The 12,944-nt window shown below is 45.4% G+C and overlaps 1 long non-coding RNA gene across 1 annotated transcript in view; it reads right to left on the reverse strand.

The window, feature by feature from the left end:
• Positions 1–12,944, reverse strand: part of LOC104854574 — a 564,230-nt gene that overhangs the window by 111,292 nt on the left and 439,994 nt on the right. The window contains exons 8-14 of the long non-coding RNA XR_778164.2: positions 12,591–12,755; positions 10,500–10,634; positions 6,046–6,300; positions 4,299–4,504; positions 3,509–3,713; positions 895–1,106; positions 696–821 (exon numbers count right to left, since the gene is read on the reverse strand). This is a non-coding gene — a long non-coding RNA (uncharacterized LOC104854574). The remainder of the gene's footprint in view (positions 1–695; positions 822–894; positions 1,107–3,508; positions 3,714–4,298; positions 4,505–6,045; positions 6,301–10,499; positions 10,635–12,590; positions 12,756–12,944) is intronic.

A 12,944-nucleotide genomic window follows, 5' to 3' on the forward strand; every position in this document is an offset into this window, starting at 1 on the left:
TGGCACCAGGGATCAAACTCCAGACCTTGTGCTTGTGAGGCAGGCAGTGGAAGCACCGAGCTAAATCCCCGGCCCTCTCCATATTTTTAAAATGATTATATTCTCAGAAAAACCACAATGAACATCTTAAGAAAGGAAATGCAAAGAAGACCTATCCCAGTCTGAGTTTTTATTAGCATGTGTGCAAGAAATCGTGTCTACATTCCCCATGTGAGGTCGGTACCTTACACAAAACATTTTGATTTCTTTTTCATTCCTTTCCCTCCTTCCCTCTTGGTCCCCTTCCCATTTGAGAAGGATCTCCCTGCTTCCTATTTCCTAACTTCATTTTGCTCTGTATTTGGGATTTGGGATTTTCATATAAGAGAAACCTTGTGATATTTAAATGTATGTGTCTGATTTATTTCCCATAACATTATGGCCTCAAGGTGCATTCATTTCTCTAGGAATGACCCCAGTTTGTCCTTCTTCGTGGCTGAGTAGTGCTCCAGTGTTAGCTAAGGACTTCACATATGTTATCTATTTAACCTCTGTGACAAGCCTGCCAAGGAGACTTTATGTGAACACAGATGTGCTACCTCATCCCTCGTCACCCACACATAAGTGACAGGGGCAAATCCAAACCTAGCTCTGTGAAACTCCAGAAATTCTCCTTCTCCTTACGCAACTGGAGCCCTCAAGGGAATTCCACATACCTGATGACTGGGAGAATGGGAGGAAGGAGTCCAGCAGGAAGGCAGTACAGGCAGCTGTGATACAGCAGCTTGGCAGGAGATGCTGCATAGCTCTTTGGTGGAATTATTCCTGAGACAGTAACAGCCCTGTGAGGAAGAACACTGGTGATGGAACAGAAAGTCCACACTCGAGTCTTAGAGCACAAAGAGTTCCAGTTACCTGCACTTGCTTGATCCTTGGAATCCTTCTGAATGATAGCGAAATAGAAGACTGTAGGCTGTAAAATGGGTGACTAAAATAGGTGACAACATAGAAGTTGTGTCTTCCATTTCTCCAAGAGCAAGAATTGTCCCAACCATTACAGGGCACATTCACACACCGGTTTCAATGTTTATCGAGTACATTCTCTCTTCCTGGCACGTCACTGGGAGCTGGTCCAAAGTGAAAAAGACGTGAATCCAGCCCCCAAAGATGGAAACAATAATAAGTTAATGAGAAACAGAGCCTGCCCATAATCCCACTACTCTGGAAGGCTGAGACAGAAAGATTGTAAATTCAAGTCTACCCTGGGCAACTTAGTGAAATCCTGTTTCAAAATTTATAATAACAAAGGGCTGGAGGTGTAGCTCAGTGCAAAGTCCCTGGGTTCAACCCCCAGTAGCTCCATCAACCAATCTAATGAAATAAATTAATGAGAAAACCCTCCCACTGGAGATGCACACATCTAATGACAATTCAAGTTATACAATGCACAATCACCATAAGAAAATGCTAGACTAAATGCCACATGATTCAAAGAATGGAGAGATTATTAGCTACATTGATCAGGGGTGATTTCATGGAGGAGATGACATTTTATCAAGGATTTGAGTTATAGGTACAAGTCATGTGATGGGACACCGAGCAAATACACACAGGCCAAAAGCTTCCACTGCCTGAAGGAATTGATGATTGTAGTCTCTGCCTGGGTTCTCTCTATGTTCTGCATCAGGACTGCCAGGCTTGACTCAAGAAATATCCTCACTAGCCTTCTTCCTTCCCCTTGTAGAAACCTTAAAAATGTTACGTATGTTTTTGTTTTGAGTGGATAAAGACATCAGATGTCAACATACACAATACACACACACACACACACACACACGCATGTACATGCACAGGCACACACAGGTACACACACCCAAGACAGACATGTAAGTTCTGCGTTCAGTGAATGTAGGGCAGCTACAACTAACAAGAATGTGTTGAAAGGAGGAGATGAATGTAGTCATAAATTTGAAACTTGGCTTCATAGACAGAGGCACAAAACAGAAACAAGTTACTTCATCCCAAAAAACCCTGGGAGTCTCAGAGTGTCACATGGCAGACACCTGTGACAAGGCATGGGGTCCAAGACAGCAAGGTTTGTGGTTAGGCTTGTTCCACTCCCAATCCATCCTTGCCCAGCCAATCAACTGCTTATCTGTTGTGGCTGTGTCTAGATGTCCCCCAAAGCCTCATGTGGTCACACGTGGGGCTTCTCACAGGTAGCTGGATCCAGGATGTGTGATGCTGGGATCAAGGATGTTACCAATAGTCCACTGATTGGTTTGGCATAGTTCTGGGTGTGGATAATGGGAAGGCCCATCCTGGGTGTGAGTACTCCCCACCTTAAGGCCACCTAGCCTGGATAAAATATAAGGGATAGAGGGCTGCTGCTTCCACTTGCTGATTTGCTACTTCACTGCTTGCTGCCTTCTGCCTGCCATGGACTGTTTCTCCTCTTCCCTGCCACCTGCCTTGGATCCAGCCAACTATGGACTGAAACTTCTACACACTGTGAGCTACAATAAACCTTTCCTCCTTTAACACTGAGTGTCAAGCATTTTGCCACAGCAACAAGAAAGGTAACTAAGACATTTTCCTTCCAAAAATCTTGTTTAGGGAAAATCTACAAGTCAAGATCTCCCAATAGAAATATTTGATGTTCCTTCATGTAAGTTATCCAGACTAAAGCCTGTCACCAGAGTGTATCTTACTCTCAGACATTATCATTTTAAAATAAGGTTTGTTATGCTTAAGTCATACATGGGACTACACATGCAGGCACCAATGAAACTGCAAGACAAGAACCAACAGGAAAATAAAAAGAATTTAATGCAGAGATAAATCGGAAAACGGAAGAAAAACTGAAGGTAAATTATAGCTAATCTCCCAGAGTGATAAAGACACTGTTTCCATGAAATCAGAGCAGGTGTTGTCACAAAGAAGAAAGACAAAGATGGAAAAGAAAAGAAAAGAAAAGAAAAAGAAAACCCTAAAAAAGTATCATCTAGAAAAGGGATTTAAAAATTGTTGCTTCTGGACAGTAGGACAGGATACTAAAGAGACACCAGCCCTCAAAACCCTTTTAGTAGTACTTAAGTCTAATGATGTCTGTATATTATTCTGATAAAGTAAATTTAAAATGCCCAATCCTAACATTTAGAATTAGGCTTATAGAAATCACAGTCTTGTGATTATTCTAAAAACTCCATTCTCTGCCGTCCATTCTCTAAATAAATAGCTAAACCAGAGTTTTAAAAAAAATGTAATGAAGTGCTACCTACTCATGGGGAGCAACAATTTCTGGCTTAGAACAGCCAAATAGAGGCTTTGTAATTTCTCAAATTTAGGACCTGTATTTAAAAATGTTACTCTGTGTTTTATACCAGCTCACTGCTCTGTGTACTTATAGCTGAAAAGCACCTATTAGCACTGGGTAAAGCTTGAAATTTGATTGAATGCTAAACAAATACACATAATTGAACATTATGGGAAGCCAAGTACTTATCCAGTGAATAAAATCTGCAGTTACAATTTCAGACAGAGTGGACTCCGATGTCTGTATGCTTTTCTTCTTAGACTGTTAATTAACGCCTAAGAAATAGCAATGTTTCCCTCAGTAAGGATGTGCTCAAAGATTTAGGTCCAAGTACATCCAACTTGGCATGGCTCATGATAATTGCAGGCTGAAGAGTGGAAGTTGTCGGCAGAGTTCGAGCTGAATGGCGCGAGGCATCCTGCAATGAAATGCACCCATCTGAGACCTGCGAACGTGGTTGGTCACTAATATAGATGGCATTTGTAAGGGAAGTAAGCAGTTCCCCAAACTGTGTTTGATGTGATCTCATGTTTGGCTTCATTTGTTTTATTTATATATTGTATTTTTTACATCAATTAAAAACCTACTCTACAACGTACTTCATGGCAGGAAGTACTTAAACACTTTAGCCTTCAATTTATGATGTGGGAAATGGTAACACGGCAGTATTTATGCCATGCTGCTGCTGTGTACGGTAAATGGATGCATAAATGTGAAAGACTTGGAACATCCCCGGCATGTGGTAGTCACTGGTATCAGGGAGGGTGTTAGAATAGCAAAAGAAAGGCATAAGGAGCTAGTATACGGGCCATCAGTGCTCTCTCTGCAAGGTGGAGGTCTGGGCACCCTGGAGTCTTTTCCAGGCTTAGAAATGACCCTTACATTTTCTATGACCTTTTTACATAAGAGTGTACATTGTAATATATAATTATATAAATAATTTCAATGCTTCAATATATAATAATCTCCAAAAAGTAGAATTAGGAACAGAACAAACAAGCACCTCTGATTGACAATTTCTAGTGGAAGCGGGGAAAACACTCTGGCATCATTCTGCGGTTTAAACAGTCTTCTCATTAGCGTGCTTTCTGAAACTCTTATTCAGTCAGGGACCGACAAGTAGATTCCCAAGGGTCCAAATTTTTTTCTCAGTGTCTTGCAGTTGTCACAGTGTATTGGATTTGTAATTCCAATGGTAATCCTAAAAAACTAACAAAAGCACGTCTCAAGATCCTGGATGCCCACATAAACCAAACACTACCAAGTGGCTTCCGTGCATGTGACTGTCCAGGGTAAAAAGAGAACAGCCTAAATGGTCACCGTTCCACTTTACCTGACATCACACTGCAGGAACAAAGATTTTGAACAAAAGAAGTTTTGCATACCAAGCTCAAAGACTGGAAAAAAATGTATATCTTAGAGCAATTCCTTGCATGAGGCATGAGCAGTGGCTGAGGTATAGCAAATGTCATATTTCATAATAAAGTTCTACTGTTAATTCAAATTTTATTGTTTATATGATTATTTATATTTAATTATGTAAGTTCACTTGGGATTTATAGTCACTTAAGAATCTTAAGCTTTTAATAGTTAATACTTAGTTTTATGTTTATATGCTTAAGTGACAATAAAAATAATGTAAGCATTGAGTGTTTATGGGAAACTCTTTAAAGAGAGTTTATACATTCAACTTGATACATAATATATAGTATATATTTAATTAGGACAGAATTTTATTTAATTTCAATTTTTAAAAATCTTTATTATGTTCCTAGCATAGGCTAGTCCTCTGGGCACTGCAGAAAGAGTTTACTCTGTTGTGTCGGCACTTGATGGTCTTGCAGTATTTAAGATCTTATTCAGGAAAGTATTAAATCGCAGAATAAGACAGCTCATGTTCAAGCTCCTGGAGTTGTGCAGCTAGGCTATACTGAAGAGGTCAGCTCAGGGAAAAGCACAGAGTACTGCAGTGGGGAGGGAGAGCCTCCAGAGCAGGAGGACTTGAGCACTGGTCTTAACGAGGGAGCAGCCCATGGAAACAGTGCGGAGGCAGCTCCGAGGCCCGCATCTCTCCTGGCTTGGGATGCGGCTTGGTGGGGGCCGTCCCTGTGGCTGCAGGAAAGGAGACCCGGAGGCACTGTGAGCTCATCAGGAGAGTAGTGTAATAAAAGTGCTGCTTTGAACCCATTCGTGTCAAGCACGATGCTGAGCAGAAGTATATGACCTCGATGCAAGGTGGACTTAAGATGAAAACAGGAGACCTCAGCTACAAGACCGTAATCCACAACTCGAGAACCTGAACCACATCCGATCACCTGTTTCTGTGGCACAAAACAAACAAAACAGGTAGGGAAAAGTGCAATAAGCGAAGACAACTTAGCTGCCAGTTGGTTTGGAATGTGGCAGCAGCTCCTGCTGCCACCCACACGTCTCCCAAGGGGAGCGGGTCTCCACGCGGGGCCAAGAATAAGTAACTGTGACTGGGGTGGCTGGCAATCCCCTCAGGAAAGGCAAGTCTGAAATACCGGCAGAGCAGCGGGTGTGCGTGTGTGAGTGTGTGTCTTGGGAGCTGGGCCCCATCTCCACTGCGCCTGTCCTCTGGGGAAGGCTGTGTCCTCTATGGGCGTGTCTTTATCTTAGCAGGGCCACACCCGAGGACGAAGTCCTGTGGTGGCAGCTCTGCCAGTGGGCCTGGGTTAAATTCCCACCATGCCCTGTGCCAGCTCTACAACCATCCACGTAACACATACCCACTTTCTGTCTCAGTGTCCAGCGTTGTACAATGCAAGCCATAAAGCTTTACAGAACTGGTGAGAGCAGGAAGCTCCGAGTACTTGGGGACGCAGCCTCTGAACACCTTTCACTCTGTCTCCGATACAGTTCTTCAGCGTGGCTCTTGAGCTGGCCAAGAGAACCATCCGGCCCAGGAGCAGTGTCACTGGAGGTGGGGTGTTCAGAGGTCCTTTCCAGGCTCATGGTGTCATTTGAAGAACTGGATGGGACATCTGATGACACAAAATTTAACATTTACTTAAAGGTAAAATAAGAAAAAGAAGTGTAAAAGAAGTGGTCAAGGAGAAGAGCCCTGCAGAGAAAATACACCCTGCACAGAGAGCAGGCATCTGCAAGGGCAAGAAGACAGCGGCCTCAGGCCAATGCTGATGTCTTCTCTCCTTTTTGACCTCAGGTCTGGGCTCCAAGGCTGTTCTGCACAGACATCCTGGCTGCGATTGACAGGTCACACCCACTGCCCATCCCGCTTGCCATGCCCTAACTTTCTGCCTCAGTAGGAGTGAGGATGGAGAGAGGCAGGACCAGAACTCTAGATTACACAGGGAGCCTGAACAGGGTCAGACAGCCACCACAGGATTGCTGCCCTGGCTCCAGAGAGCACCTCACAGGGGCCATGGAGGAGCCAGGGTGTGCACAGCTCACTATGAACCAGAGCCACACCTGCTGCCCTGGCGCCTTCAGACTCACAGCGGAGGTATAGGCTCATAAACTATGCAGACTGTCTTCGAAAATGGCAAGGGATGAAGACGGAGAGGTGCCACACAGAGCAGCCACAGCTTGCTGTTGTCCTTGGTGGGGGCTCCTCCATCCCTCGGTCACCAGGTGGGTTCAAAGTAGAGAGAGGAGCTGGACCTGCTCCTCCCATGGGCCTGATGGCAGTTGCTGACTTCTGTTGCAGAAGAGAATTGTCAAGAAGGGTCAGCGAGAGGCATAATGATGTTTATTAGGAAAAACTGAAAGTCGGCACTCAAAAACATAGAGTGCAAGCCCTGGAGAGGAAGGTGCTCTGCGGCCTGGGGTTGGGGTGGAAATCTGTGGGATTTGTGAATCTATAGGCAGTGTGTGCTTGGCTGACGGAAGAAGAGCAATGCCTCCCCCACACAGGTGCAAAGACAGTGGCTCATTCCTCAGCTGGGAGGGCGACACCTCACGGTGAACGCAACTTCATCTCGGGCACATCTTGATCCTTCCTGTCTCCCCTTTGCGCGCACTTGTGAAGACAGGTGACCTGAGAAGCTCTGCCTGGAAGCATTCGTGAAGGCCTGTGAAGTCTGCATCTCCGCCCGAGGGTCAGGTTTTTGCCCCTGACCTTACCAGCGGAGCTCACCCGTGGACTCTCAGAATTTCCAAGAGATTTGGGGTGTGATGGGCTTGGAGAAAAGAATCAGGAATAAGAAGGACAATCAGGAATAAAGAAGCTCAGGGATGCAGACATGGGTGACCTTGGGTTCTGGAGGCACTGTTTTTTTAAAAGTACAATTTTAACATTTGGATTTTCCTTTTTGCCCTTGTATTTATTTCTCCTACCCTGCCTCACTCTCCTGGTCTTTCTTGCAAGCTACTGAGCTGAGAGAAGTGCGAGTGAGACACAGCAGGTCGTGGAGCGGGTAGAAAGGCCACATGTGACCTGCCAGGGCAGAGAGGAGCTGCTTGAAGGGAGAGTTACCGGAAGACCCCAAGCAAGGGGCCCCTGCGCTCTGCTGGGCCCAGGTCCCGTGCTCTGAGACTCCCCTGGAGCAGCTGTGGTGTGGGAGACCCCCTTACCCTGCACCCTCTGTTTCCTCTTTTACAAGCAGCAACTCGGAGCAGAGATGCATTTCTTCCTGGCTCACAGCCTCTCATCTTCCTGACTTTGCTTGTCTACAAAAGGTCATTGATTTCATACTGAACAGTTCTTCATTTGTCCCTTGAATTAGCCTGATAAAGGACTAATTTTCTAGTACCAAAGATAGAGCTTAGAGCACGTTCTTCTATTTAGAGATAAATGGATTTTTGCACACAGGCTCTTGGACTCTCACAATATAATTAAAACGTAAGAGAGCTGTAATGACACTACAGTACTACGTGCCCAGTAGAAGAAGAAATGGGTAGAAATTCCAAAGACGGAAGTGACAGCAGGGTTTCTCACCACCCCAGCTGGCGGGGTGTTTTGTTTCATTTGTTTTTAACATCCTTTCTACTTCCCTATTCCTTGTCCCATACAGCTTGAGAAGCCCAGAGATCCCAAGTGGGACCAGGTACTCAGAGTCAGGCTTCAGAGGACATTGGGACAGACATGCAAGGCCTGGGCAGGGCCTCCCCAGCCATTCAGCCACACCCCCGCTAACACTCAGGGGTCGGAGGACTTGCATAGGTCTCTGTGAAACATGACTTGGCACCTGAATCCAAATGACTGAATGTGGAAAAGTTGCAGAGTCAGTCAAGAAGGCATCAGGCTCTGACTCCACACGCCACGCTGCTGACCCTGACCATAAAATTATCCTTTTTATAAAGTGGGCTTAACTTGGAAAACTCTGGGCCCTGAAAGGAGATCCTTGCAGACATCGTTAACTCATTTAGCACTGATTGGCCGCCTCCTGGTGCCTGCCCACCCCTGAGCTATGTCTGCCCATCCAACTTAGTTTGGCTGTCAGCAGGCAGGCAGCGGGCGTCACCTCCTCTGGCTGCTTGAGCAATCTCTCCCTTCATTTACATCCTTACCAAGCCCTGGGCTCATCAGCTCACCTCAGCCCTGCATAGGACTCACCCTTCCTCCTGCAGAGGAGAGATGGACCAATGACCATCCCCAAGTTCCTCAAACACTGCATTGTCCCATTTCTGGAAGGATTTTCTAGAAGAAAGGCCTTCATTTGTCCAATATATGAAAGTCTGAAAGGCCCCTCCCACTTTCTCTATCCCCCGTGATCCACAGGCTTCATGCCCTCCATTTCCTCTGGGCTGACAAGGAAAGGAAGCTCCCTGACCTGCATCTCTGTAGGAATGAAGGGGCTTCGGTGACAGGAAGTGACAGCCCTAAGAAGGGTTGGGCAATGAGTAGAGGGAACAGAACTGCCGAACGCTGTGATTCAGAATAAACCAAGCCCTTCTGCTTGGGTCTGAGAAGCAGCAGTGCCATGGCATGTGGGTGCGGTGTTATGAAAAGAGCCACACAGGCCATGCATCCTGGAAGACGCTAACTTAGCTGGGAGAGTTAATGATTTTAATGATTTGTTGTGATCTCAAAACAACAGTTAGGAGATAAATCCACATCATTAAGGCTATTATGGTGTTTGCTTCATTTGGCAAATGGCGGTGGACTGAGGGGCTTGGGTTGAATGCGTGAGGTTGTTTTGCTGTGAAGACACCCACACTGAAATAATAAAAACAGCCCCTGGGCCCGGGGAGCAATGGCTCCTGTGCTCTTTGTGGAGGAAATGGAAAGACATTCTTGAAAACTGAACCCAAAAGTTTGTTCAAATGCCTTTTCTGTGTATCCTGGGCAGAAAGCAAACAAGCACAGAAAATTGAAAGTTGATTGTTTTTCATATTGGCTTGAGGCATGTGGCTTCCATGCTTTGATACTCTGGAAAATTCTGGTCATGCTTCTAGCATGGAAAGCGAAAGAGCACTGCTTTGTCCCGTACAAAGGAGGCCCCAGCATTTGTGGGGCAGGAGATTAAAGATAAACATATTATATCTCACAACCTGTTGTTTGTCTGATACACTGAGTTCCTGTTCTCCAAGATCAAAGAATGCACTGTAGGAACAATGGAAATTACGGGCAGGGAAATATTTATTGAGAGGACAGCTCCTGAGAGGCAGGAGGGAACCTGAATGTGTAGCTGGAGACCCCACTTTACAGGAAAGTCTTACAGAACAAAACCCACATGGGTACAACTATGACCAACCAATAAGTTTACAAGTGTAGTGGTTTAAGTAACAGTGATCCAGTGGGGAAACAAGTGTGCATGGAAAGAACAGAGAGGTTTTAAGGAAATGGTGGGTCTGGAGGTCTTGGACACCCACCAGGGCGACTGATGTCTGTCTGGACTTCATCGGACCAGTGTTTGTCATTTGAGGAAGTACACAGGCCCCGTCACTTCATCTTTAGCTTGAGGCCTGGTCTCCAACAAACGTGTCTCTGGCCATGGCTGTGATGGCTTTTACCTTTGTCCTGACTCTCTCCAGGGCTCAGCCCTCTCTGCCTGCCTGCAATATTTCTATCTAACTTAGCTGTCTGTAATATTTGCAATGTTCTTTATGTGATAAGGATCCAGAATTCTCAAACTAGTTACTTGACTATTTGGAAATCTCTATAAACTGCCCCCAAGGCATACTATAGTACATTGACCATCAAAATTTAAATAGAGATTCCAGGGCACTCAGTATATTTCCAAATGCTTCTGGATTCACCAGCAAAGGCCTTACTTACCCAGTTTCTTCTTTGAAACTTTCTGCTTTGACATGAGCTCTGTCCTGAAGAGACTGCCTTCCTTGCTGCCCTCTCAAATGGATTCGCTTAGAAAATTCAGGAGGACTCTAAGCCCCATGCCTCTGGTGACGCTGCCTGGGGGAAAACATCCTTGTTATTACCAATAGCTGTGTCTCCTCCTTACCATCAAGTCAAAGCATCTTGTTACACACCACATCCCCTCGTCCTTCCAACTCACTGCAGTGTCACAACTCCAAGAGCTCCCCCTCCCAAACGTGTGAAACTACACCCAGCCACACCACTCGAATGTTCCTACATCTATGCCCTTCCATAGATGTTTTTCCTTTGCTGGGGCTTCATTTCACAGTGAAAAGTTACTATTGTCCCCTTGCATATACTTTCCACACCCATGACCTCCCTCTCATTTTGTCTCATCACCCTGATCGCCTATCGAAAGCCACACTGGAGCCTTTAAACGTGTCTAGCACAAAATACATAATTTTGCAAAATAAATATACTCATGATCCTACCAAAGCCCCTGGTTTTATCAGACAGCATTTCCCAAAAACCTTGCATTCCTCACCTATCTAGGTAAGCATTTCAAGCTTTCTCCTTTCTCTTCAAACTTCCAGTCTCCTCCCTGCTTATCTTTGGTGGCCTCAGCTGGCATCTGACAACACCAGAGGTCATTAGAAAAGCGTTCCCCACCACTTTCTGCCACTGTCACTGAACCTGTGCCCTACCCTCGGATTTTATGGGTCAGTGTCTGTGAGCTTGCTGAGCTTCCCAACCCTTTCACCTAATCCAGCAATTCTCTCCTTCCACTATCATCAAATGTTCCCCCACGGCTGATGATCCCTTTAATTGCATAATCATCCTATAATTGCCCATCATTTTTGATTGAGGCAACAAAAAGGAGGAGTCGTCTTCAACGCCACTCCTTTCTTACACCCCACATATATTTAGAATCTGCAATTTTTTACTACCTCCACGGCTATCATCTTGGCCCAAGCAGTCCCATCTCTTCCTGGGACTATTATAATGGTTTATTAACTAATTAATTCACTTCCCTGCACCTTCCTTCATGGTCCTCTGTTTATTCCCAAAGCAGCATTAAAAATGATTCTTTCACAAGGTAAATTAGCCCAATTGCTCCCGTTAGGATCTCCAATGGCTTGCCGCTTTACTAAGCAAAATGTAAAGTTCCCTTCATGGCCTTCGAGGCTAGGATCTCTCTGACCTTCCACCGGATGCTTTCCACCTTGTGAACTCCACTCTGGCCTCGGCGGCTGTCCGAGTTTTCCTGGAGGTCAAGAAAAGTCTCCACGCGAGGACCTTTGGCCCCCCCACCCCCGCCTGGGACATGTGACCCCCACCTCTCCCCAGTGCTTCCCACACTTCCTCGGGGCTGCTCGCCCCTGTCCCCAGGGAGCTTTTTAACAATTTAGCAGGCAGGTAGAGGTACAAGACCCCAGTAATGAATGTAACTGTACAGTCTACCTAGAATGTACCAATAAATTCAATTTAAAAAAAAATTTAGCAGGGCAGCACCACCTCCCCGTGCTTCCTGTCCCTGTAACTCTCCTCAGTTTTCCCCCAGGACCCATTGGACCTGACCCTTTGCATATTCACTTCTTTATTTGCTCGCTGTCTCTGGGATACAAACTCCATGAGAGCAGAGATTAAAATCTGTTTTCTCATGTGCTGGCTTCCTGGGTTTGGCATGGAAAAGCGTCTGTCACAAGTGCACACCTACACTTGTTGGACACATAAGGACAACACACAGGTGAATAAATAAAGAAAATATTTAAGATCTGATGGTCCACCCAAAACTCTATTATGGAAAAAACAGGATATTTTCCCTAAGTCCTTATGGTACCTGTAATCCATTAGGTGATGTGATTACCAGTAAGCTCTGTACAGATATCTTTTATCCCATGGGACGGGGGTCAAGTTTAATCCATAAAAATGCCCAGTAACTTCAGCAGTCAGAGCTATCTGGTGAGGCAACACAGAAGAATCTATTTTCCAGTTTACAATTTAACAAGCAAATGATTCTCCTCCCTAACAGGAGCAAAACAAAGACTTCACCTTTCCTCCAGTGTGCCAGAGAAAATGCAGAGAATACGACAGGGAAGGAAGACCGGATGTCTGGCAGGAGCCACAGTGTGCAGACACAACTGTGCACAGACCACAGGGAGTGTGTGCCTGTTCCATGGGACACACACAACACAAACAGCATGCACCACAAAGAGCCTGCAGGGGAAATATAAAGCTTCTGTAAAAATTCATGCAAATCAACAATGGGGCTTTGTAATGGATCCACAGAAAGGCGCTAGCTACCAACTCCCGGAGGAACCTGGATTGTTCTCATCAGGACATAAACACACACACACACACACACACACACACACACTCTCTCTCTCTCTCTCTCTCTCTCTCTCT

The sequence above is a fragment of the Fukomys damarensis genome, unplaced genomic scaffold (genome assembly GCF_012274545.1).
Source record: "Fukomys damarensis isolate Sample0158 unplaced genomic scaffold, DMR_v1.0_HiC HiC_scaffold_11, whole genome shotgun sequence".
Taxonomy (NCBI): Eukaryota; Metazoa; Chordata; class Mammalia; order Rodentia; family Bathyergidae; genus Fukomys; species Fukomys damarensis.